The sequence below is a fragment of the Artemia sp. Qi Xiang Cuo genome, chromosome 15 (assembly GCF_049724085.1).
Source record: "Artemia sp. Qi Xiang Cuo chromosome 15, ASM4972408v1, whole genome shotgun sequence".
Lineage (NCBI taxonomy): Eukaryota > Metazoa > Arthropoda > Branchiopoda > Anostraca > Artemiidae > Artemia > Artemia sp. Qi Xiang Cuo.
Window position 1 is genome coordinate 36,894,435 of NC_142808.1, and position 26,272 is coordinate 36,920,706.

The window sequence follows — 26,272 nt, forward strand, 5'->3', positions numbered from 1 at the left end:
GGCAAATGGGTAGGTGGGCGTGGGAGGGTGGGCACGGGAAAGGAAGGGGGATTAGTTGCCCTCCAATCACTTTCGACTATTAAAAAGGGAATCGGCCCTTTCTATTTTCAATTGAATAAGCCCTTTTCGAAGTTCCCACGACAACTCCTTCGTTACGAAGTGCCCTGGTCTAAACAACAACAACAGCAGAAAATAATACATTATACCCACATCGATGTTTACTATAAAAATGTCAAGCCTTCCAATCACTTTCGACTATTAGAAAGGGCACTAGGCCTCGATTTCCAACCGAATGAGCCATTTTGGAAACGACAACGCTTTCTATAAACACCTTACATGCCCCCAGGGCATTACAACGCTTACCTTAAGGTCTGTTAGGGTTACAACCCTTACCTTAAGGTCTGTAATGTTTGAATGTTCTAAACTTTGTTTGAATGTTTTTGGGGAAATGGTGGGCGTAAGAGGGGGATTAATTACTCTCCACTCGCTTTCGACTATTAAAAAGGGCAATTTCAATTTCCAATCAAATGAGCCCTTTTTGAAATTTCTACGCTTTCAATAAAAACCTTATATGCCCTCAGGACATAACTTACAACCCTTGCCCTGAAGGTTGTGGAGGGAGGGGTTGTCATCCTTAAAGACCTTATTTCCATAACTTTCAACTACGTTGAACAGAATGGCTATTTAAAAATTTTCAGTGGATGTGTTTGGAGAAAAGATGGGCGTGAGAGGGGAGTTATTTGCCCTCCAATCACTTTCTACCATTAAAATGGGCGCAAGTCCTTTGAATTTCCAATCGAAAGAGCCCTTTTTCAAGTTTCTGCGAAAAAGCTTTTAATAAAAAACTTATATGCCCCCAGGGCATAACTTATAACCCTTGCCCTGAAGACTGTGAGGGGGAGTGTCCTGCTCAAAGGTTTAATTTCCTAAACTTTAAACTGCGTGGAACAAAATGGCTATCTCAAAATCTTCATTGGATGTGTTTGGGAAAATGGTGGGCGGGGAAGGGGTGTTAGTCGCTTTCCAATCACTTTTGACTATTAAAAAGGGCACTAGCCATTTTAATTTTTAATCGAATGAGCCCTTTTTGAAGTTTCTACGACAACGCGTTATATAAAATCCTTATAAGCACCCTGGGCATAATTTACAAGCCTTGCTCTGAGGGCTGTGGGGAGTTGTCATCCTCAAAGACCTAATTTCCCCAACTTAAAACTACATTGAATAAAATAGCTATCTCAAAGTTTTGATTAGATGTGTTTGGGGAAAAGGAGGGCGTGAGAGGCGGGTTAGTTGACCTCTAATCACTTTGACTATTAAATGGGCACTAGCCCTATGAAATTCCAATCGAATGAGCCTTTTTTGAAGTTTCTACGACAACGCCTTCTATAAAAAACCGTATATGCCCCCAGTGCCTAACTTACAACCCTTGCCCTAAGGGCTGTGGGGGACTGTCCTCAGAAACATAATTTTTATCTCGAAATCAACTGGGCTGAACAAAATGGCTATCTCAGGATTTTGATTGGATGTGCTTCGGGAAATGGTGGGCGTGGAAGGGGTGTTAGCCGCTTTCCAATTACTTCCGACTATTAAAAAGGGCACAAGCCACTCCAATTTCCAATTGAATGAGCCCTTTTCGAAGTTTCTACGACAACTTCTTCGATTTGAAGTGCCCTGCTTTAAAGGTTAACATTAATAAATAATACATAGTGCCAACATCGTTCATATATGCCCCCAGGGCATAACTTAAAATCCTTGTCCTGAGGGTTGTGAGGGAGTGTCCACCTCTTTATTTAGTCCCTGTTTCTTGTCCCATTCTCGAGTGTCCCCGTTCTTTACTTAGGCAGCGCGATCACGCTGCCTATGATTTAGACAACAACTTTCTATATAAACCTTAAATGCCCCCAGGGCATAACTTACAACCCTTGCAATCAGGGCTCTGAGGGGGGTTATCATCCTAAAAGACCTAATTTCCCGAACGTTCAACTATGTTGAACAAAATGGATATCTCAAAATTTTGATTGGATGTATTTGGGAAAATGGTGGGCGTGAGAGGGACGTTAGTCGCTATCCAATCAATTTCAACTATTAAAAAAGGCACTAGCATTTTCAATTTTCAGTTGAGTGAGCCCTTTTGAAGTTTCTACGACAATGCTTTCAATAAAAACTTTATATACCCCAAGGCATAACTTACAACCCTTGCCCTGAGGGCTGTCGGGGGAGGGGTTTTCATCCTTAAAGATCTAGTTTCCAAAACTCTCAACTATGTTGAATAAACTGGCTATCTAAAAATTTTAATGGGATGTGTTTGGTTAAAAGGTGGGTGTGTGAGGGGGGTTAGTCGCTTTCCAATAACTTTTGACTCTTAAAAAGGGCACTGGACATTTCAATTTCCAATCGAATGAGCCCTTTTTGACGTTTCTACGACAACGCGTTATATACAAACCTTATAAGCCCCCTGGGCATAATTTACAAGCCTTGCTCTGAGGGCTGTGGGGGGGTAGCATCCTCAAAGGCCTAATTTCCAGAACTTAAAACTACGTTTAATAAAATGGCTATCTCAAAGTTTTGATTAGATGTGTTTGGGGAAAAGGTGGGCGTGAGAGGCGGGTTAGTTGCCCTCTAATCACTTTTGACTACTAAATGGTCACTAGCCCTATGAAATTCCAACCGAATGAGCCTTTTTTGAAGTTTCTACGACAACGCCTTCTATAAAAAACCGTATATGCCCCCAGTGCCTAACTTACAACCCTTGCCCTAAGGGCTGTGGGGGACTGTCCTCAGAAACATAATTTCTATCTAGAAATCAACTACGCTTAACAAAATGGCTATCTCAGGATTTTGATTGGATATGCTTTAGGAAATGGTGGGCGTTGAAGGGGTATTAGTCGCTATCCAATTACTTCCGACTATTAAAAAGGGCACAAGCCACTCCAATTTCCAATTGAATGAGCCCTTTTCGAAGTTTCTAAGACAACTTCTTCGATGCGAAGGGCCCTGCTTTAAAGGTTAACATTATTAACTAATACATTGTGCCAACTTCGTTCTTATATGCCCCCAGGGTATAACTTAAAATCCTTGTTCTGAGGGTTGTGGGGGAGTGTCCACCTCTTTACTTAGTCCACGTTTCTTGTCCCATTCTCAAGTGTCCCCGTTCTTTACTTAGGCAGCGCGATCACGCTGCCTATGATTTATACAACAATTTTCTATGTATACCTTATATGCCCCCAGGGCATAACTTACAACCCTTGCAATCAGGGCTTTGAGGGGGTTATCATCCTAAAAGACCTATTTTCCAGAACGTTCAACTATGTTGAACAAAATGGATATCTCAAAACTTTGATTGGATGTATTTTGGAAAATGGTGGGCGTGAGAGGGACGTTAGTCGCTATCCAATCAATTTCAACTATTAAAAAAGGCACTAGCCCTTTCAATTTCCAGTTGAGTGAGCCCTTTTGAAGTTTCTACGACAATGCTTTCAATAAAAACTTTATATACCCCAAGGGCATAACTTACATACCCTTGCCCTGAGGGCTGTCGGGGGAGGGGTTTTCATCCTTAAAGATCTAATTTCCAAAACTCTCAACTATGTTGAATAAACTGGCTATCTAAAAATTTTAATGGGATGTGTTTGGTTAAATGTGGGTGTGTGAGGGGGGTTAGTTGCTTTCCAATCACTTTCGACTATTAAAAAGGGTACTAGCCATTTCAATTTCCAGTCGAATGAGCCCTTTCTGAAGTTTCTACGACAACGCGTTATATAAGAACCTTATACGCCCCCTGGGCATAGTTTACAAGCCTTGCTCTGAGGGCTGTGGGGGGGGGGGGGTTGTCATCCTCAAAGACGTAATTTCCAGAACTTAAAACTACATTTAATAAAATGGCTATCTCAAAGTTTTGATTAGATTTGTTTGGGGAAAAGGTGGGCGTGAGAGGCGGGTTTGTTGCCCTCTAATCACTTTTGACTATTAAATGGGCACTAGCCCTTTGAATTTCCAATCGAATGAGCCTTTTTTGAAGTTTCTACGACAACGCCTTCTATAAAAAACCGTATATGCCCCCATTGCCTAACTTACAACCCTTGCCCTAAGGGGTGTGGGGGGCTGTCCTCAGAAACATAATTTCTATCTGGAAATCAACTAGGCTTAACAAAATGGCTATCTCAGGATTTTGATTGGATATGTTTCAGGAAATGGTGGGCGTTGAAGGGGTGTTAGCTGCTATCCAATTACTTTCGACTATTAAAAAGGGCACAAGCCACTCCAATTCCCAATTGAATGAGCCCTTTTCGAAGTTTCTACGACAACTTCTTCGATGCGAAGTGCCCTGCTTTAAAGGTTAACATTAATAAATAATACATTGTGCCAACATCGTTCTTATATTCCCCCAGGGCATAACTTAAAATCCTTGTCCTGAGGGTTGTGGGGGAGTGTCCACCTCTTTACTTAGTCCACGTTTCTTGTCCCATTCTCGAGTGTCCCCGTTCTTTACTTAGGCAGCGCGATCACGCTGCCTGTGATTTATACAACAGCTTTCAATATAAACCTTATATGCCCACAGGGCATAACTTACAACCCTTGCCATCAGGGCTCTGAGGGGGTTATCATCCTAAAAGACCTAATTTCCAGAACGTTCAACTATGTTGAACAAAATGCACATCTCGAAATTTTGATTGGATGTGTTTGTGAAAATGGTGGGCGTAAAAGGGGCGTTAGTCACTATCCAATCAATTTCAAATATTAAAAAAGGCACTAGCCCTTTCAATTTCCAGTTGAATGAGCCCTTTTGAAGTTTCTACGACAATGCTTTCAATAAGACTTTATATACCCCAAGGGCATAACTTACAACCCTTGCCCTGAGGGCTGTCGGGGGAGGGGTTTTCATCCTTAAAGATCTAATTTCCAAAACTCTCAACTATGTTGAATAAACTGGCTATCTAAAAATTTTAATAGGATGTGTTTGGTTAAAAGGTGGGTGTGTGAGGGGGGTTAGTTGCCCTCAAATCACTTTCGACTATTAAAAAGGGTGCTAGCTCTTTGAACTTAAAATCGGATGAGCCCTTCTTCCAGTTTCTACGGCAAAGATTTTAATAAAAACCTTATATGCCCCCAGGGCATAACTTATAATCCTTACCCTGAGGGTTGTAGGGGAGTGTCCTCCTCAAAAACATATTTTCTTTCTGGAAATCCACTACGCTGAACAAAATGGCCATCTCAAAATTTTAATTGGATGTGCTTCAGGAAACGGTGGGCTTGGAAGGGGTGTTAGTCACCTTCCAATCACTTCCGACTATTAAAAAGGGCACAAGCCACTCCAATTTCCAATTGAATGAGCCCTTTTCGAAGTTTCTACGACAACTTCTTCGATGCGAAGTGCCCTGCTTTAAAGGTTAACATTATTAAATAATACATTGTGCCAACATCGTTCTTATATGCCCCCAGGGCATAACTGAAAATTCTTGTCCTGAGGGTTGTGGGGGAGTGTCCACCTCTACTTATTCCACGTTTCTTGTCCAGTTCTCGAGTGTCCCCGTTCTTTACTTAGGCAGTGCGAACACGCTGCCTATGAATTATGCAACAACTTTCTACATAAACCTTATATGCCCCCAGGGCATAACTTACAACCCTTGCAATCAGGGCTCTGAGGGGGGTTATCATCCTAAAAGACCTAATTTCCAGAACGCTCAACTATCTTGAACAAAATGGATATTTCAAAATTTTGATTTGATGTATTTTGGAAAATGATGGGTGTGAGAGGGGCGTTAGTCGCTATCCAATCAATTTCAACTATTAAAAAAGGCACTAGCCCTTTCAATTTCCAGTTGAATGAGCCCTTTTGAAGTTTCTACGACAATGCTTTCAATAGTTTTCAACTTTATAATGCGCTCGCAATTTACCATAGGAAAAAAGGGGTGGGGGTCTTGAAGAAACGGATGGAATGGCTTTTTTCCCCCAAACAGCTATGGGGAAAAAACCTTAGCTTTGCTCAATGACTTTTGGTACTTATTTAGTAGCTGGTAAACACGAGAGAAAGGTGTTACTGAGCTAATGCTAGCCCCTCGATAGATTTTTTATTTTTGTTTTATTTTATTGCTAAAAACTTAACTATTAGCCAAACGTTGCATTGTGTGTGTGGGCTATACCAACTAGTGAATATTTATAGGGCTTTTTTCTACTCAAATATTTTCAGTTAAAATAAAATCATAAGAATAGTATTCACAATTTAACATAGGAAATAGGGGTTGGGGTCTTGAAGAAACGGATGGAATGGCTGTTTTCCTCCAAACAGCTATGGGAAAAAAACCTTAGCTTTGCTACATGACTTTTGGTACTTACTTAGTAGCTGGTAAACACGAGAGAAATAGCTTACTGAGCTAATGCTAACCCCTCGATAGATTTTTTTTTATTCTATTTATTACTATTAACCAAACGTTGCACTGTGTGTGTGTGCTATACCAACTAGTGAATATTTATCGGGCTTTTTTCTACTCAAATATTTTCAGTTTAAATAATATAATAAAAATGGTGAAATATAAAATTGATCAAGCTATATCTGACTACCTTATATTGGGTGAGGGGGTGGGACAAGTATTTCCTCAATATAATGTTAGGAAGGGGAATTAAGTTTTCAGGGTGGGGTGAAAAATTGACATAGTCTTCTAACTCTATAAAATAATGTTTATTTCACATGGAAAATAAACCCTTTTCTTTAGATTAATGAATTAGCACCACCATCACCAACAAGTCATGAAGCATCCATTTTTAGTGGACCTGAACCAATCATTGTACCGTCACCAATGGAGTTTAGGGATGAGGATACTCTAGTTGTTGATAATATGGAGTGGTATAGGGGTTTTCTAAAGGATTGTTTTGGGGACATGGCCAGCCTAGGTGATCTAACTTGCGACATAGACATTGTGGAGGACCGAATGGACAGATAGATTTATGCGAGAGCATTTAGGTGATGTTAGTAGTAGTAGCGCTAGTGCATCTAAACCGGGTCCTCATAAAAAAATTCAGTCACAAGACAATACAGGCTGGCTTGATCAGCTATTCCGAAACACCCTGGAAGACAAATTAAGTAACCTGGGTGATTTAACGCCACGTTCAACTAATGCAATTGAACAGACTGGGGTGGTGCTATTGACGATTCTACGCCACCCCCCCTCTATTCTGGTTAATGAAACTAGTAGTAGTAGTAGTAATAATACAATATCCCCACAAGTATCCCCACTTCCAGATTTTTTTCCTTTCTAACTCTGCCTTGCATCATATAAAAGTCTGCAGCGCCAAATTCGGTGACCCCTTTAACTCTTTAGTGGCAGGGAATATAATAAAAATCCCATGGACATTACCCATTTATATGTTAACAATATTCGAGCCCTTCTTGAACAACAGATGGGGTTGTGGGGGTGGGGGTCAGTTTAAAAGTATCAGTAGCGCTAAAAATATTTTTCTAATGAAAATGCGAGCGAGCTGTATTCAAAATACTTGCACACAGAGATGGTAGCAATTCGCCCGCATTTATCAAATAATGAGGAGGTTTTTTTTAGATCTGGTTAGTATTCAAACCAAACTGGATAATTATAACGAAGGGGTTTTCGGTTCTGTGGTTTTATCTATTGAAAATGTAAACGCTAATGTTTGTAGATTTAAAAAGAACTTTATTTTAAGTGGTGGGGGCTGGGGAGAGGGCTATAGTTTTAAAATATCATTCAGATTTAGAGGGTTGTCAGGGGGTACAACGAATCTGTTTCGATGCGAGGCTACAGTGTTTCAAGTATGCATTTTGGATTGCCGCCTATAGACCTCTTCAAAAAGATGCATCTAAGAAAAAGCTGGACAAATTTGCAGTTAATGGTAGGGTGGGGGCAAAGTTTCCCGTAGTAGATTTTAATCGTTTAAATAATCAATTTACCGTGACATTAAAAGGAATAGATATTTTTGAGTGGCCTAATGCCCATTTAAGGATTGGTATCACGTTGTTGCAGTATGAAACAGAATTTGAGGAGGGTCAGCGTTCTGATAAGAAGGGTGTATTATTTCCAGTGAGGGTTCCGTCAATTGAATCAGTGGAGCATTGGGTGTGGCTTTTATACACGCCACCCACAGAGCCTGATTTAATTGGACATTTTAATCCAATTACAGACATTAGTAGGGTTTTATGTGAGGGTAAAAAGCGGGATAATGCATGTTATTACTGTCCGACATGCCTCTCAAGATTTCGCTCTGATTTAAAGTTAAAGCATGACATGAAATACTGTAAACGTCAGAGCAATAAGGTCGCTTTAGACTGCGAAGCGAAGCTCACGAACGTGTACGATTCGTCAAATCCAAATCGTGTTAAAATACACGAAGCCATATGGGTCTCTTACGCTCACGCGCAACGAGATTCCAATAGTACCATGAAAGTGCTGGATTTAGTTGAGTCTTTGGGAAGTGAAGACTGCATGCGCTCGGCATTGGTCAGTCTAATCAAATCAGCAAATGCTGCAATCTCGCGCCTTCGTTACACAAAATACTCTATGCTCCTATCACCCGATGACAGATTGGCCAATAAAGATCGTAAAATATGCTGGATTTGCAAGGGAGAATTTGATGATGGTGTTGGGAATGGGGGGAGGAGGAAGGTGATCGACTATGATCATTTGTGGCAGGAAATTACATCGGGAGGGAGTAACTTTAGAGGGGTTGAACATCAGTCGTGCAATTTAAACTTTAGACAGCAATATTTCGTACCGGTTTTATACACACTTCCAATTACGACTTAAAGTTTGTTTTACCGGCGTTGGCCCGCATTGCCAAGGGTTGAATTGTAGATAACTCATGCATAGATGGTTCTTTTTCATATAATATCATACCCAAATCATCGGAGAAGCTACTGCTACTAGAATTCATGTGGAAAACAGTTGACAAGGGTAACACATGCCGGAATAAAATCCATTTTTTAGACTCTTTCAGCTTCTTCCCTAAATCCTTAAGTCAATTGATTCAGGTACAGAAAAGTGACAATTTTGATAGCTTCCCCCTCCTTAAACAACGCTTCCCCGATTTCCCCGAAATGGCTAGCGTTGAGGAGAATGGAGCACAGGGATGGTTTTTTGAAATTGACGGTGAAATACCCATGGAAAGCCATGACTCGGTAAAAGAGTTTGTTTTTCCGTGCATAAATAGACAGTGGGTAGGAACTCTCTGAGCCCCTACAATTTATCTTTAGTAGAGGATGGGAGTATGCACTGGGTACCTTCAAAACAAAAACTGATTGCCGACCTCAAACCGAAATAGAATATCGTTGTTCATCACGTGCTATTGAAATGAATGGTGTCCAATCGTTTCAAGGTCACAGAGATTCATAGAGCCCTCAATTTTGATCAAAAGCCTTACATTAAAACTTTTATTGACACCTTTGTCAGTAAGCGTTCACAAGCGAAAACGAAAGTTGAAAAAGAAGTCTATAAACTCATTTTGAACTCAGCCTTCGGTAAAATGTGCGAAAGCGTACGAAATAGAAGTCAATGTGACATTGTAACCAATCCCAAAGATTTTGCTCGAAACATTGCAGATCCAAACTTCACATCGTTCATAATCATAGATTCTAATATGGTGGTCCTATATCGCAAGTAAAGAAACATTGTTTTAAATAAAAATATTGCAGGTGGGAGTGCAATAACGGAAATATCTAAAAAACTCAGTGTTGTCATTTTATTATAATTTATACAAGGTACAATGGCCCATTGAGGGACAAGCTCAAGTGTATTACGGGGACACTGATTCACTCCTGTTAAAAGTTAAAACTGAAAATTTAATGTTAAATGCTAAAATCTGAAACGGGTAGCGATCTGATATCCAGTGGTGTGTTTCCTGGGCCGAAGGTATACTGAGTGGAAACGCACAACAAGGATATCAAACAAGTTTGCAAGGAGGTACCTACACACTTTAAAAAAATAATTTCGTCATGTGTATAGAAACTGCGTGGAACGTAGTTTAGTCCCAAGAGCGAAAGTCATGGCGATTCGCTCTTTACAATTTAAAAACGAGACAGTTAGAGTTGAGAAAAACGAAAGTCGGCCATATCGGACAAAGTCTATGTACTTGAGGATGCTTTGAAGGTACTACCACATGATCACTATACAATCTCAGACCGAGTTGAATGTGCAGTGTACAGAAAACAACTCGGTCTACAAAAATTAACTTAAATTCTTTAATAGAGCAAGGTGGGTGGGTGGGTGGTGATGGGTTTTTTAAATTCTTTTTTTTCTTTTTATAACAAACAATTTTCAATGTGTGCCAGGCAGAGAAATTTCTTCTACATAATTGCCACTATTTAATGCCCCCCTCCGGACCACCACAAGCGGGCCCCGCGGCGCTTCCCGGCCGCCCCACGGTGCTTCCCGGCCACCCCACGGTGCTTCCCGGCCACCACAGCGGCCGCCCTCGGTCTTTGGTTGCCGCAGCGGCCGCCCCCCGGAGGGGGGACCCCATTTAAAAAAATGTGTTATTATTTTAAGTGTGTGTATATTTTAATAAATGTTGTATTTTTATAAATAAATTTAAAAAAAAGTGGATTTATTAAAGTGTTTTTTCTAGTGCTTGTGTAAAATAAATGTAGTATTTTTTATTATAAATAAATTGAAAAAAAGTGTATTTTTCTTGTTTAATTTGCTTTTTTCATGTTCAATGTATTATTTATAAACTGCTATTACTTTTATGCTAATAATAAGAGAAAATATGATTCTTTATTGATTTTTTTCTTCTTCCTCTCATTATTCTTGGACGGACCAGTAGCAGTAGTAGGGAAATTATTGAGACACTAGACATCTATAGTCTACAGTTAGTTGGCGGTGAACTGTTGAAAGGAACATGTATTAATTTAAAACAACATTCAGATCGTTTCTGTATGGACCATCAATGTCAGGCAAAACGACGCTCTTAACTAAAATAATTAAAAATTGCGATAAAATGTTTGTGGAAAAGCCGAAATAAATCTACTATTGTTACAGTATTTGGCAGGGTTCATATAATAAAATAAAAGCAATTGGCAAATCGGGGTTGGTTCAGATAGAGTTCACAGATGGGCATGATGCTTTCAGCAATATTGAACAAATATCTTAGATACTTTTTTAAAATCTACCTGAATCAATTGAACAATGGTCCCAGGAAATGCTATAACTGTTCACAGTTCGCTCTCATCATGAACTACTACTACTACTACTAACAACTCACCGCAGCACCAAGCCGCATGAGGCTAACACAGCTACGCACGCTCATCCTCCACCCCAATCTATTTAAAGCCTCCCTTTTTACACCCACCCACGAAGTTCCTTAAAATATTTCTTTATGACGTCCTCCCACCCCAGACGGGGACGACATGCTTTCCGTTTAGCCCTAGATGGTTGGCCGAAAAGAACAATCTTCGGCAATCTGTCATCCTTCATCCGCACAACGTGCCCTAACCACCTCAACCTTTCTGTCATTATAGCCCTAGACAGCGGTATTGAATCACATTTTTCGTATAGCCTATTGTTTGAAATACAGTCAGTCAGCCGGGTACCCAGAACAATCCTTAAGCAATTTATCTGGAAAACATCTAGCAAATCTTCATCCGCTTTTCGGAGCGTCCATGCTTCAGAGCCATATTTGACCGCTGTTATCACTGTAGCTGCTAGTATTCTAATCTTGGTTTGCAGACTTATCTTCCTATTCATCCAGACTTTTTTTAACTGTGAAAAAACACCCTGAGCCTTGGCTATTCTATTTTTAACATCTTCACTGCTTCCACCATCTTTACTAGTAAAACTACCAAGGTAAGTGAAGTTGCCCACCTGATCAATCTTTTCATTAACCTCTTTTCAACTTCTTTCATCAGAGCAAATGTATGCGAACACTTTCATTGAACTGTACCTACTATATCATCTACAGAGTTGTTCATGATTCTAGCTCGCTAATAACATTCAATAAACAAATATACCCCTGTGCCCCTAAATTTCTACTCTCAGCATACAATCAGGCAACTAATAAACCCTACGGCTACATCCTATTGGATCTTAATCAAAACACACCCGAGGATCTGCGTGTAGTCACAGATATTTTCGACAATGAAATTACAGTATATCTCCCCATGAGCAGTAAAAATGGCTATTAGTTGCCATCATGACACTGAAGAAACTACTAGAAAATAGACATTTATTTTCCGATCGAAGCACTTCAAAACCCCCACTTAGGAAAGCCATACTCAAACATGGTATTGCCAATGATTTCATTAATCTAATATCTGAACTTTGTTTAAATTTGACCGAGGGCAATGTTCAACTGCCAGAAGTAGTTAAGCAATAGGCAAAGCAACATCGTTCCATTGTACGTACATTGGCCTCTAAAAAGATAGGAAAGAATTTTAAAAGGAAACGTAATCTTCAGGCGGGCGGTAGCTTTTTCACACTTTTACTGCCGATAATTGCAGGACTTGTAAACAGTTTTCTCTAGATGACTAAAGCCTAAAAATTGACTCAAATAGGACTCACTCTTTCACCCGTAGAACACTTTGGGAACAATCTGAGTAAATTCATTGACAACGAGAATATTGAGGATGATAAAAACTGCTTTTACTTCAAGATGCACTTCGCCGAGTGGACAAACATAAGCCCTATCGTGTGAAGGCAAGTGGTATTGATCACAAAAAAGAACCATCTCCTTAGGATTCTTCTGCTATCGCTACTGCTGCTGGAACACAATTAAAGAAGGAGGAATTGGATTCAATAGTGTCGAGCATTGGAAATCTAATGCCGCACTCATATCGTGAACAAAGTAAACGACTCATAACATATCTCTTGGAAAGTGTTCAAGATCATATTCAAGTTGATAGCAAAGGGAAAGGGATTATAATTCAAGGCAACAGCTATAATCTACTTGATTTAATATACGATATGGTTACAAATCGTAAAGGACTATTATCATTTGACGCTCATCTATACAACTTTCTAAATACATTAAACTTCCCCAAAAGCCTTATTAGCAATAGGCAAATTCTAAAAAAAATATATGAACATGCATCCTCAACACCATTCAAATATGAACATGAAGAAGAAGAAGATTTTAAATCAAAATTGGAAAATACTAGCACACCTAGTGGGAACATTGATTTGACAATGAGGAGCAGCACACCACTGATATCTAGACAAAAGCAAAAACGTATCAAGTCAATGTGATCACCATCAAGCACTAGTATACAAAAGGGTAGCGGACATTTCACTTCGTGTTTACGTTCAAAATAGTTGAAGTTCTGAAACGTGTTAATGAAAATATTGGTGAAGTGGGAAGTTTAAGTTCCTTCACCACTCTTTCCAAAGTCACTGGTGTTCACACTAAAAGTGTACAAGACTATCTACCAAATGAAACAAGTTACACTCTGCATAGAAATCATAGGCTTCGTGCTAATCAATATCGAAAAACCAAATCCTTTTTCCCCCAGCATATAATGCAAGCAGAGTACTTAATTACAGATGAGATTTAAAGGCCCCACAATACACCATGCAAGTACATTTTACTTGAAATCAGTGTTTATAGTCGTTATGCATATGTCTTTCCATTGTGCACAAACAGAGGTGTTCAAGCTGCTCAGGCTATAGAAAGTATTCTTGAACAGGATTCGTATAAAAAAAATTCAAACGGACGCGGTAGCGAATTTTTTAATCCCCATGCTGCAAAAGTACTAATGAAATATAATACACTGCTCTATCATAGTCAAGTCCTATAAAGGCTGCATTGGCCGAACGTTTGATAAGAACTATTCGACTTTTAATTTCAAGATATTGTACATTGAAAAATATACCTGCTCTTATTCATGATTTAGATAAAATCATGTTGATTTATAATCAATAACCTCATCGATCATTGTCCAATTCAACCCCAACGGAAGTTCATCATTCTGATCATGATATAATTGATACTTTCTTAAACAATATTCTAATAAAACGATTGTCAAGAAAAAATTTAATGTTGGTGATACTGTTCGAATTAGTAGAACAACTAATGTTTTTGAAAAGGGTAATTACTTCTGGTCCACTGAACTTTTTAAAGTGGCAAAAATCCTAGACACCAAACCCATAACTTATCGTCCGCGAGATACCAAAGACGAAGTGATTCTGGGTGGTTTTTATGAATATAAATTACAAAAACTTAAAAATAATAGTGAAATCTATCAAACTGAAAAGATATTAAAGACTCTTACTCACAGTGGCAGGAAACAATTACTTGTTCGGTTGCTAGGATATAACTCTGATTTTGATTCTTGGATCGGTGTTGAAGATATTGACAATTCTCAATGATTTTTATGTGACATTCATGTCCAATGTCTCCTACCCTCTCTACAATGACTTGAATAAAACAAGTGATTTTTGGACTAAACTCTCCCCCGCCATCAAATTCGATGGTGCGTATGAAGTGGCTTTTCACGACTGTATTCTCAAAAATACCTATGATATCCTGAGAAAAGATCGCAAATATGATATAAAAATTAGACCCTCTGATTGGCCACCACCCTCAGCTGATCAACAAGAAATTCAAAAGATCAATTAGATGAATCATCCATATATTGAGTTACCCTGTGAAGAACTCACCTGTATGAATGATTTAGGTCGTTCTATCAATCAAAGAATTTTCGCTCGTAAAAGGGAGCCTTTCAGTTCAACTTTTCAAAGAAGGAGGGCAAGACCTACATTATTTCACCTATTGCCGATGAAAAGGTTATTCTCAATGATAATCTAAAAAATATGTTCTTGGCTTTAAGCTCAACATAATCAATGGTAAAAGTGCTGGAAACACTAATTTTATTTTTGCTGACTATCCGCCTGCCTTCTCCACGGACAAATGTATATTTCTCTACGCTTCATTTGGGGAAACATCTAGAGTTGGTAATTCAAAAGTCCCCCTCACACGTGTTCTTGAACGAAAATCCAATCAAAAACACATTCACCACTACGATATAAAGCATCTTCAGTATATCCCCGTAAACACTTCCTACTTGGACCTCTGTCATTTAACACTAAGCAGTGAATTGGGTGATCCTCTAGCAATAACAAAAGGTTTAGCCGTGATTACATGTCATTTTCGACCCATCATCGACGACAGCACCACCACCTAAAATGAACAATAGAAGAATTCCATTTGTATGTCCTGATATCAATTGCTATGTTGGTGCTCTGAGTCCACGTCAAATAGGTCATGGATTGGACTATTAAGAGGGGCGTACTACAATGTCTGACTATGGTCTTGGTAGCTGGTTTGCTAGGCTATTTCGTTCTGCACTACCCCTTGCCAGAAAATACCTTGTACCTGCTGCGTCAAATTTTGCTGCCTCAACACTAGAGGACTGGGAGTCGGGTAAGAATTTCAAAGAGAGTGTTAAGAAAATATTAGATCTTCAGCAAGAGCCGTTGGTGAACAATTAAAATCTCAGCAAAATGGGAAGGGATTGAAAAGGATGCGTGGGCGTCATTCACTTATCAGTCTCTACTCAGGCGGGAAGCGAAGGACATCAACAAGGACTTTGAAGAATAAAACAACGAAGACCAATAAGAAGAAGAAAAAGAAAAAGATTGTTAGATCAAAGAAGGATTTCTTCTCTTAATATGACATATCTCCCCTACAAGGAATAACATCCATCAATCAGCTCCTCATTGAATCTGTTCAAGGCTGAAAATGTTGATGTCAGTTTCAAGTATGGCTACTATGAACAATTTCATCCCCTGCAACCCCTCTCGGAAAATATACACTTTCAGATATTTTCCAATGAAGACTATTTCATTGATTTTTCATCAACAAGTATTGATTTAAATGTTGTGGTGAAGAAAAAGTCAGATAATACAACTCCAACTGCTGCCGATGGTCTATCCTATGAAAACTGTATCCTACACAATTTATTCAAACAAATTAATGTATTCATTAATAGAACATTGGTGAGCACTAGCAATTATTTATTAAATTATGCAAGCTACTTACAATTTATGATGATGACAGCAAAGGCGTATAAGGAATTGAGAGGTCTTTCATTGGGCTATGAAAACAAATCAGGTATTGATACTGACGGCGAGTTAACTGCTGCAGTGACCCAAGATTATTATTTAGTTGGAAAATTAAATCATGAGATATTCAATGTATCCCAATGGTTACCCCCAAATGTCAAAATTGACATAAAGTTCCAACTAGCATCATCAAATTTCATTTTGAGAAAAACACTTCCTGCAGCACCCAATGCAAATGTCGTTATCACATCGGCAATTATTCATGTCCGAAAACAACAGGTTATGAGCTTTTTTGCATTGGCAGTGGAAAAGCTGAGAGCTAATGGCAACAACATTAAACTCCTTATCCCCCATACGATCGCCAACCTACGTCACATTGCCACCGGCTCTCGTAGTTATACCGATTCATCGTTTATCAACGGAAAAATACCATCAAAACTTGCTTTGGCCTTTGTGAAGAGTGGCAGTGCCGTTGGATTCTGGACTACATCCCCCAATGATTTAATTTTTTTCGGTATATCTAGCCTTGTGTGCAAAGTGAATGGTATTCCACTGTACACTCTATCATTTGACAAAAAATTCTATAGAACTCTGTATGAGTTGACCATGCAATCCCTAGATCATGAATCCCAACTATTTGAAAATGGAAAAACCGATTCGATGTTTTCTAAAAATCATGGTGTAATTGTTTTGGACCTGTCGGGGACCTAGGATATGAGCATAGTACGAACAGGGAATGTACGCTTAGAGTGCACATTTGCTGATGCTTTGACTGAAAGTATCACACTAATATCATTGAGTCAATTTGAAACCTATTGGGAAATCACACCCGACGGCAGTGTTCTACTAGACTTAGCACCATGAACACAAACCAAATAATCGTCGTATTTAATATGGATCCACAAATGTCCCAGTACAAGTCCTATTGCATACCATCGGACTTCATTGAAAAGATTCAAAGTGTTAACAATACCCTAATAAGCAGTCCATCGAGTTTGAAGACAGACCATTGGCTGTACATCTTTCAAACAGCGAAGAATATTGAAATTTTTGATCCTCTTGGCCTATCATATAAATTCTAGACTCCACACATCAGCAACTTTATTGAGTGCAGTGAGAAAACTATTATCCAAAATCAAAGGAGAGTACAGGATTTAACGACTAAGACATGCAGCTTTCATGCACTACTCTTTTTCATGTTCAGATGCCGTGGTTCTACCTACAAGCAATTACTCAACACTTACGTTGACTTTCCACGTTTGAATGAATTTCTAGTGGAAAATATACTTACAATCGTGTTTAATATTGATTTTAGTGCCCTACGAATAAAATGTTCTAAAAATGTATTTGAAGCTGTTTATTAATAAAAATAATGTATATATATGATAAAAAACGAGTTTTTTACTCTTTAGATTTCATCTTCTACTACGTATAGGTACTTGTCGAGAACAACTAATGCAGATACATTATCTCAATTCAGAGTATACTGATACTGATGTGCTGCAATGTCAGGGTCACATTTTCTACACTAGAGTGTAACTCCACTCTTGTCATATCTCTTTGTATAGTCAATGATACTATTCTCATTCATTTTGTAGAATTCACATGTTTTAATTTGCATATTTGAATCAATGTCACAAACAGTGTCCTAAAGTGGCGAATCACATTCCGTCACAGCCAAATAAAAATCAGTGGGATTATAATCATAGTAGCCATTGTCTTCACAACGATGACGTAGAAACCAAATTCTTTTGTTGCTCCAACAGTTGAATCACTGACCCGGCTCCTCCTCCCAAAACAATCTAAAGCCATGACGATACCAATCTCTTAGCAATAAACTAAAATCACGCTTAGGATTCCTTCCGATCATACCAGGATATGTATTCTCCCACTGAATACATTTATCGTAGTGGCAATTGGAGCATAGGTGCCCTCTAGGATGAGCATCACACACCACTTCAAGACAGGAATTACAACCTTTAATTTGTGCAGCATATCCTCTATGCAATTTACATGGGTTGTATAATCTGCACTTTTCATCATACTCGTCAATCATTGTACGATTCTCACATGATGACCAGCTGCCAAGTGTGTACATGCATAGTGGACATGTATAGAACATTTTTTCATGTGTTGACACTCTCACCGTCAAAATGAAACTGAGCTACTACCAACAAATTGAGTGGGATAGAGAGAGAGAGAGGAGTAAATATTCATTGAACACTATCCCTCACATGAAAAAAGTCCTAAATTTCTAAGCTAATGTTTCAAAGCACATCCACAATATCATTTTGCTGTGTCGTGATTAATATGTCAATAAATTGTGTAAATGCCTTTGGACCACAACATAAAAGCTTCATGCAATAGTCCAATGATGGTGAATCAGTTTTCATTATATTAACAAACATTCCCTGAGAAAATATCTTCCTTTGAATAGATAACTCTAGAAAATGATCATCTAGAATCAAACGTTTTTCCATAAACACAAGATTCCCCCTGATTCACTATTTCTCAAATCTATCCATTTTTTAGAGTCCTAACACTCTCACAATCAACTTCAGACTAATCAGGATTCTTTTTTTTCTACTCTAAAAAAAAATACGCTAACCTACTACAGAAAGAAAAATATCTTCGATTTAGAAACAATTTTATTTAGCATAATTACAACAATAATAATCACTGATTCAATTTGTTTTCATCAATATATTTCACTAGTGCATCTAATGCTGCCTGAAGTCTATTTATATGCACAATGTTCAGTTTCGCAGCAAAGCATAATTGCTTCTTCACTTTAAATTTGCTGAATGATATCACGTATCTTGCATACATATCATCCCATTCAAGGCTTAGTCTACATCTTCGTGTTATTTCAACAGCCACGTTTGGTACTCTTGTATCATTGCTGCTGCTACCTGCTCCACCATCAAGCTCCAATAGTGTAAATAATCCACTCATTTTCTCTTCTAGTAGTCTCAAATAAAGTATTCTCTGAATTCAATTCTCTTACTAATATGAACTACAATGAAAATCACTCCTTTTGTATGAATCCAATTACTAATCCAGTTATCGTATATGGAGTATTCTCCGCTCTCTCTGATTGGCCCTAAAAAAGGGGTGTTGCCTCAGAAACCAGTCTGATTGCATTATACAATCTCAACCATAGTTTCAAAACATGTTTGATCGCTTTATAGGTCTATAATATAAAGGGATTGGTCACTTTTTGCAATGTGCTCGTCAAACTGCACTGTATATTCATGCCTCAGGCGTAAGTTCCCATGGAAGTTTCCTATTCCCTACACTATCACTACTCTCGTAAAATTAACAAGGGGATAAAGTAAATTTAAAACAAATACACAAGCTGGTTAGTGACTAAAAAACATAAATATAAAACCACCAAATTTGCAAAATGGGCATTAAAATTAATATCTGTGAGGTAAAAAGTGATTGGGGCGGGGGGAGGCTGCAGAGATTCACTGGTTGAAAATGTCAACTATGTAAGGGATAAAAGTTCTTGTGTATTTTTCAGTGCAAACTCTTATTGGGGCAAGAAGGCGGATTTTTGTCGACACAGAAAGCGGAAGGCGGGGTTGAAGGGGTGAATATTGACCAGGGAAAAGGGGAGTTGTTCGAGGGTTATGAAGGACATTGTTATCAAAACGCAAGGTAATTTTTGCCCTCCTTTCCTTAAGGGTGACAAGATTAGCTCTCCTAAGAAGGGAAATATAAGGTACTTTACCCTCATTGAAGATAATTCTTAGGCACCTTTTTAGGACTGCCTCTATTCTGTCCGACATAGTCAATGGAAATGCCACGATGCCAAACAGGATAGGCATACTCAAGGGTTGGGCGTACAAATGACAGGAAAATCCTCAAACAATGCGATTTAGGGCAATGAAATTTTTCAAAGAGTTTAAGAAGGGAAAATGCGGCATTTGCACTTTTTAAGATGTCATTAATATGACAACCCCATTTTAAGTCGCTTGAGATGGTAACATCCAGTAATTTCATAGTGGTAACAGACATTTCAGGGGGGATTGGACAGGAGAAAGAAGGGGGAGTTCTAAGGAAATTAATAGTAAGAACAGTTGAGTTTAAAGGGTTGAATTTCATATCATCAGTAAGAGCTTCGGCTGATATCGATTCCAAGATGTCTATTGGGTTACTTTTTGAATTTTAGAAAGATGTCTCTAAGACATTTAGATCATCAAGGAATTTCCATCTATCCGGAAAATGAACACCAAGGTTGTTTATCATTGTAAAAAATAAAATTGGACCTAAGAGGGTTCCTTGGGGCACACCATTATAAATTGGGAGGGGATCAGAATATACATTCAGGTATTTCACGACTTGCGTTCTATTAGAGAGGAAGGACGCAATTATTCCAATTAAATAAGGGTCAACTTGAAAGTCATTAGATAGCTTTTCTAATAGTATATTGTGGTTGATTAAATCAAAAGCTTTTTGCAAGTAAACAGCGATAACAATGAGCCAGGTATTGGGTTTTTCGAGTGTGTTACATATTTTGTCCATAAGGTGAACAAGATAGTGGGTAGTGTATGTAGAGCGTAGGTTTCCAAATTGTCTTTTGTCAACATTTTGGATTATCTTTACTTTCAACCACTCAGCTAAAAAACTTTCATATAACTTCGAAAAAACTGGAGTAAGAGTAGGACGAACTCTTACTGAAAATCTTGTGGAGTGGAGTGGGACGAACACCATCAAAATCTTGATTGTTACCTTTCTTTTTTACGGAAGTAAGAAAACCTAATTTCCAACAGTTTGGAAATTTTTGGGGAAAAGACGCCCGTCTTTTCCCCAAAAACATCCAATCAAAATTTTGATATTGCTATTTTATTCAACGCAGTTGAAAGTTCTAGATATTAGGCCTTTGAGGATGACAACCCCCTCACAGCCCTCAGGGCAAGGGTTGTAAATTATGCCCCAGGTTTAAATTAGGTTCTTATAGAAAGTGTTGTCGTAGAAACTTCAAAAAGGGCTCGTTCGATTGGAAATCTAAATGACTAGTGCCCTTTTTAATAGTCAAAAGTGATTGGAAGGCAAGTAACACTCCTTCGACGCCCACCATTTCACTGAACACATCCAATCGAAATTTTGAGATAGCCATTTTGTTCAACGTAGTTGAAAGTCTTGGAAATTATATCTTTGAGCTGGACACTCCCCCCACAGTCTTCAATGCAATGGTTATAAGTTATGCCCTGGGGGCATATAAGGTTTTGTATTGAAAGCTTTGTCGTAAAAACTTGAAAAGGGGCTCATTCGAAGGTAAATTTAAAGTGCTAGTGTCCTTTTTAATAGTCGAAAGTGATTGGAGGGAAACTAATCCCCCTCTCCCACCCACCTTTCCCCAAACACATTCAATCTAAATTTTTAGATAGCCATTTTGTTCAACGTAGTTGAAAGTTTTGTGTATTAAGTCTTTAAGGATGGAACCCCCCCCCCACAGCCCTCGGGGCAAGGGTTGTAACTTAAACCCTGGAGGGATATAAGTTTCTTATAGAAAGCGTTGTCAAATTTCAAAAAGGGCTCATTCGATTGGAAATTGAAATGGCTAGTGCCCTTTTTAATAGTTGGAAATGATTGGAGGGCAACTATTCCCCCTCCTGCGCCCACCATTTCCCCAAACACATACAATTAAAATTTTGAGATAGTCATTTTTTTAAACGTAGTTGAACGTTCTGGAAATTATGTCTTTGAGGATGTGACCCCCCCCCCAACAGCCCTCAGGTCATGGGTCGTCAGTTATACCCTGGGGGCACATAAGGTTTTTATAGAAAGCGTTGTTGTAGAAACTTCAAAAAGGGGCTCATTCGATTGGAAATTGAAAGGGCTAGTGCCCTTTTTAATACTCGAAAGTGATTGAAGGGCAACTAGCCCCTTCTCACAACCACAAGGGCTCATTTGATTGGAAATTGAAAGGGCTAGTGCCCTTTGCCTTTACCCCCCTCTCACAACCGCCTTTTCCCAAAATACTTTCAGTCAAAGTTTAGAGAGTTGAAAGTTCTGGAAATTATGTATTTGTGGATCACAAATACCCCAGAGCCCCAAGGTCAAAGGTTGTAAGTTATGCCCTGGGTGCATATAAGGCTTTTATAGATAGCGTTGTCGTAGAAACTGCAAAAGGGGCTCATTCAATTGGAAATTGAGAGAGCTAGTGCCCTTTTTAATAGTTGAAAGTTATTGGAGGGTAACTAACCCCATCTCACGCCCACTATTTCCCAAAACGCATCCAATTAAAATTTTGAGATAGCCATTTTGTTCAACGTGGTTGAAAGTTCTGGAAAATAGGTCTTTGAGGATGACAACACCCCACAGCCTTCAAGGCAAGGGTTGTAAGTTATGCCCTGGGGTATTTTTGGCTTTTATAGAAAGCGTTAGCGTAGAAACTTCAAAAAGGGCTTATTCGATTGAAAATTGAAATAGTTAATGCCCTTTTTAATAGTCGAAAGTGATTGTAAGGCAACTAACACCCCTTCCAAGCCCACCAGTTCCCAAAACACATCCAATCTAAATTTTGAGATAGCTATTTTGTTCAACGCAGTTGAAAGTTCTGGAAATTGTTTCTTAGAGCTGGACACTCCCCCCACAGTATTCCGGGCAAGGGTTATAAATTATACCCTGAAGGCATATAAGGTTTTTATTGAAAGTTTTGTCGTAGAAACTGGAAAAAGGGCTCATTCGATTGGAAATTCAAAGGGATGTTGCCCTTTTTAATAGTCGAAAGGGATTGGAGGGCAACTAACCCCCCTCTCACGACCACATTTTCCCCTACCATCTAATCAACACATTTAGATAGCCATTTTGTTCAACTTAGTTGAACAAAATTTTCACTTTACTGAAAAAATATATACGTTTTTACTTTTATAACTTTAATCAATCAAATAATATTAACATTTTGATTACTAAATATCAGTATATGTATATTAAACTGGCAATGCACATTCGTTTTTATCTTTTCAATAAAGTATTAATTTTGTTTTGGCCTTGGGAAGGCATAGGGGTTTTGCACCCAACTTATGTTAATTTCTGCTCGTTTTGAGTTTGACTCGGTTATTTATTGTAATTTCTGTTCCTTTTGGGTTTCATTTATTTATCGATGCTTATTTGTGGTAGTTTCACGCTTGGTAAATTATGTGATTTTATTTTGCTCGTTTTTTGTCTAATGGAGTTCTTTACTTTTCTTTGAAAACTTATTTTGTGGAAAAAGTTTTTTTAATTAATTTATAGAAAGCGTCGTCTCATAAACTTTAGAAGGGGCTCATTGGATTGGTAATCAGAGACCGAAATTCTACCTGATAAATCAATCCAATATTTCCATATGCTGTTCAATTAATTCGCGGTTATTAAAAAGAATATTTAATTTTACGCTTATGTCTTTAAGATAATTTTAATTGTATACTGATGTTACTGATGTCACAACTAGTGTCAGACTATGGAAATCTTGATAGATTCGTTTATTGTTGTCAGGCTATATACTCACTTTTGACTCCCAAATCAATATTCCTGTGTTTTAATACTTAACTTTTGTGTTTTCAGTACAGTACTAGTTTTTTATAATCCTAAAAGCATAAAGAAACATAATTAGTTGATTTACTTGTACTAGTTTTTTCTTATATAAATTAGATAGGCTGTGAATATAATAATTTTTGTCCGTTTTAATTTTCAACTTCGCTCTTTACTTCCCTCGGAAAAAATTCGTTTTTTTAGATTAATCACATGTAAAATCGAGTCGGAAAAGAGAATGTAATACTAATTTTCGAAATTCGCATAGGAAGTCCGGTACATTCCTTCTCTGTAAAATTCCTTCTCGGTGTGGTCCGAAAGACATAACTATAAAACCTTTCAACTATGCTGAACAAAATGACAAATTAAAAATGTTGATTGGATTTTTCTGAGGAATTGATTGGCGTGGAGAGGGGGAAAGGTAATTGACCTTTGACCACTTTTGACTAATAAAAAGGGCCCTTAAAATGAGCAACAAGAACTTTAAATTTCCAATTGAATGAGCCCCCTCTAAAATTTATTTGACTAACCCCTCCACAAAAATCATTCAATATGTTAACAACGGGTGACATGCATAAGCAAAAATTCTTGCCCCAGGGGCTGGGGGGAATTCGTCCGCCCTTGAGTTATAATTATATTTCTTTTGGACTTTTTGAACACAATGGATGTCTCAAAATTTTGATCAGACGGATTTGGGGAAAAGGCATAAGAGGGAGTGTTGTTTACCCTGCGATTATTTTTTATTCTTAAGAAGTCACTAAATTTTCGAAATCGTATCCAAGGGTAATCAAGCAAGGTAAAAGTAGTGTTGGATTTAAGACAAAACTTTGTCTGGTTTATTTTTGGCTTATTTTTTCAAGGGCATTGGCTTTATTTCTTGCTTACTTACGTTATTTCTGCATCATTGGGGCAATACGCTGTCTGGTTTATTGGGCTTGTGTTTTCAAAGGCTCTGGCTTATTTTTGGCTTGTTCTTAAAGGTTTGGCATACGTTTTATCTCACCTTATGGCAACAGTATTTTTGTAGGCACATATTTCAAATTACAACAACATGCAAAAGATTGTTTAGTGCCAAAGAAGATCGTCTCAACAGAAGCTGGTTTCTAGAGGAAACATTAATAATCAACAACAACATTTTTTAGTATAGTCTACTCTGACAACCAACCTCTGTTCGTAAAAATTGTTTAGATTTAACTTTATCGTCAGATAAAGTATAAATTGGGTAAAATTGTAGTTTAGAGGGCTTCTTATTAAATTGGAAATTAGTTGAGTTATGCAAATAAAACTTTCAGCAATGAATCTAGCCATGGGCTAAAAATATAACTTGGGGAGGTTTGTTACCCTCCTTTTTCTACCATTTTTTTATTTTTAGGGCTTACAAGGTCAAATACATGTCAGGTGAAAAAAAATATGGCCTAGCCTTCCTCAATTAGCTAGCCTAAATATTTAAATTTTCACATAATTCAGCTAATGTCTTTTTTACACTCTTTTTCAAATTCAAAAATTGCTTCTCTATGAAATTAAAGTTTGAGCCCTTAAATGGGCTTAAAGCAGCCCAAAGTAATTTAAAGTTTAATAATATGTTTCTTAAAAACTGTCTAGAGAGAAAAATTTGCATTTGTTGCTGATTCAGGATTGGTGACTATTATGCTCAGCAGTCTTATTCATAAGAATTTATTTTGAAAACAAATTTGCAGGAATTTTCAAAAAGAGCCTGATGCCCCTTGAAAATGAGATAGGCCTACATGTTTTGCTATTATGTCATTTTGAGGGATTTCAGATTCTTTTCAAAAATTCCTCCAAATTTATTTTCAAATAAAATTTTACTGTCAAGACTTATGAAAATAAAAATCATTGCTGTATCAACTACAAATCAAATTTTTTTTTTCAATAGAAATTTTCAAACTTGATTTTGATTTGATGATTTGAGACCCTTTAAGGGCTCAAAATATATTTGGCAGCAGGAAAACCTTTATCTTCACTTCTTTCCTTGTTTTTTCAGCTTTTTGAAGTAGTTCATGAACTTCTTAGAACCTATTTATTTACAGAGTAGCCTATATATCCTCCTGTGCAAATATATACCCATAATTGCATTCAGAATCTAAATGTAACCTTCATTTGCATCACAAATGAACTTTACCCCCATCCCTAAATATATTCAAATCAGGTTAGGGCTATATATTTGCACATCATGGGGGTAGAGGTAAAGTTCATTTGTGATGCAAATGAAGGTTATATTTAGATTCAGAATGCATAGCTGGGTATTCATGGATTTTATGCAACATAATTCACAGATTTCTTAGAAAAACAAGGAGAGAAGTGAAGGTAAATGTTCTCCTGCTGCAAAATATATTAACTTTGATTGTTGTGCATATTTGGAAGTAAGAACTGCTTTCTTAACCTGCCTCCTTATGTTATGGTCTGCTCATACATCAGGGTGCTACCATTTTGACTAACTTTCACAAGCACTAAACATCATAACATCTAACTGTCAGTACCAATAACCATCATAACATTGACAAAAAATGTGTAAGTTTATATAATAGCAATGAGTATATACTTTAGAAACAAATTTTGGCTATATATTTCCACATCAAGGGGGTGGGGGTAAAGCATAGCATATATTAAATATGTAACCTAAGCTAACCTTGGTACCTTTTCATCCCTAAACCCAAAAAAAACTAAAGTTTTAAAATTTTAGATGTTATGAAGCTTAGAGGTTCTGATAGATTTTTTTT

General features: G+C 37.8%; 1 protein-coding gene across 2 annotated transcripts in view; it reads left to right on the plus strand.

Annotated features, from left to right (window-relative positions):
* The first annotated feature begins 24,572 nt into the window (after window positions 1-24,572).
* Window positions 24,573-26,272, plus strand: part of LOC148943624 (ras-related protein Rab-21-like) — a 41,770-nt gene continuing 40,070 nt past the window's right edge. Inside the window, exon 1 of one of the 2 annotated variants that reach the window (XM_089101878.1) lies at window positions 24,573-24,703. The gene's annotated coding sequence lies outside the window, so the exon portion shown is untranslated. Of the gene's footprint in view, window positions 24,757-26,272 lie in introns of both variants that reach the window. The other variant, XM_089101879.1, reaches the window with a different exon arrangement.